We start from the raw sequence: 2,033 nt of genomic DNA on the forward strand, positions 1-2,033 counted from the left end.
CACTGCTAAATTAGGGACGGCTAGCGCAGATAGCCCTCGTGTAGCTTTGCGCGAAATTCAAATCAAACAAACAAACAAGAAACACCTTAACGGTTACTCGAATAAAAGAAGACACCACAGCAAAATATTCCCTGGATCACGCCCCACACAACCATTAGGCTTCTGGAATTCCGGATCTAATGGAATACCCCACCACCTATCGTCCCCCGTAGGGACAGTGGTAAGTCTTCGAATTTACAACGCTCAAATCAGGAGTTCTATTCCCCTCGGTGGACACAGCAGATAGCCCAATGTGGTTTTGCTATAAGAAAGCACACACACACACCACCTACCAAAATAGTTATATTTTCTACCGTTGAGTCAGATATTGCTTGCTAACATTAATAACTTTTTGTTCTGATATTAAAATCGTAATATCATGAACACCGATAGTGGTCCATAACAGGGATCGCACAAGAATTTGCTCAAAACTGTAATAGAACATTCGGGTAAAACCACCTTAAAAAGCAGACTTATTCTTAAACAACACTCAAAATCTTCCTTTTCAATAGCTAAGACCACCCAAACATTGATAATAAGCAAAATAAGTGATTTTCACGATTATAGACAAAATCAAAATTTAGCCCATTTCATGAGCTTGCTTTGTTCCTGTTCATCTTTTATTACATTAAACTGTGACATTGATGGAAGCCGGTCATTAAGTCTGTGATGATATAATTTTTGCCTTCAAGAACAACTTTACACTTTGTTTGTTGTAGTTACATACCAGTACATGTGTTTATTCATTGTTGTACATTTGTTACTTATTCAGTGTGGTGGTTGGGTGGGAAAAAAAAGCCAGTGCAGCAGTAAACTGTTGAAAAGTATGTGACATTCAACTGAACGCATATGCACGTACGTGGTTGAAAATAAATAAACGGACATAAAAAAAAACTTAAAAAATAAGATAAGTACAAATTGTTAATTTAGAAATTGGGAAATAGGGATCGTCAAAAAAGTACAGAAAGAAGTTGATTCAAAATGCAAAGATTATATTTTCAAGCCTACAACTAGGGAGTCTAAAAAAGCCTCTATTTTGCCTCCATGTCTACAGTACTTATCAATTTTAGTGTAGTCATAACAGATCACAATACTAGCGACTTTATTGAGTATCCTTCTGCAATTTTACAACAATGTGATAATTGTGGTAAATTGTAGTAGTGGTTGTTAATACATAAAAGGAAATCATCTAATACTAAAAATAAAATATTAAATGAGATTTTACGATTAACTTTTTTATTTTATACATGCAGCAGCCTCCAACATGTGTAAAGATCGATGGATTTCTATTCACATTAACGCCACCAGGAGGCTGTAGGTTCGTTTTGTTCTTAACGCAAAACTGCACAAAGATCTGTTTGCACTGGGTCCGTTGCATTGATCGAACTCCGGTTTTATGCGTTATAAGCGCCGTCACTAACATTGAATTTCAGAATGGCTTCCTAGTTGCAAGAGTTCGGTGAAATATTAATACGTCTACCTCATTATTTGTTATCTTACGCACGTGAAATTTTACAAGCCTTATGATAATGAAGTAATAGATTGGATGAAATGCAAAGTTCTAAAATTTTCCATCGTAGTGTTTCTGACCGGAAATCTAAACGGAACTAATTTCTGTACATTGATATTGGATATGTTCGTACGCAAAACGATGGAACACGTGAAACTGACGTCAGAAAACAAAACGTTGCTGTACGTAAACACTAATTCGGTACTACAAATTTTAGAGAATAGACAGCGAAACTCTTACAAATAATAATTATTTGATATAAATATTCAAAATCTGTGAAGTTTGTAAATTTTGCAAGAGAGATGAGAATGGTTAACTTTTAGGATTAATCCCTTCAGTTTGTCCAACCGGGCCCGACATGGCCAGGTGGTTAAGGCGTTTGACTCGCAATTTGAAGGGCGCGGGTTCGAATCCCCGACACACCGAACATGCTCGCTCTTTCAGCCGTGGGGTCGTTATAATGTGACAGTCAATCCCACTATTC

The sequence above is a fragment of the Limulus polyphemus genome, unplaced genomic scaffold (assembly GCF_000517525.1).
Source record: "Limulus polyphemus unplaced genomic scaffold, Limulus_polyphemus-2.1.2 Scaffold758, whole genome shotgun sequence".
In the NCBI taxonomy this organism is placed as follows: Eukaryota; Metazoa; Arthropoda; class Merostomata; order Xiphosura; family Limulidae; genus Limulus; species Limulus polyphemus.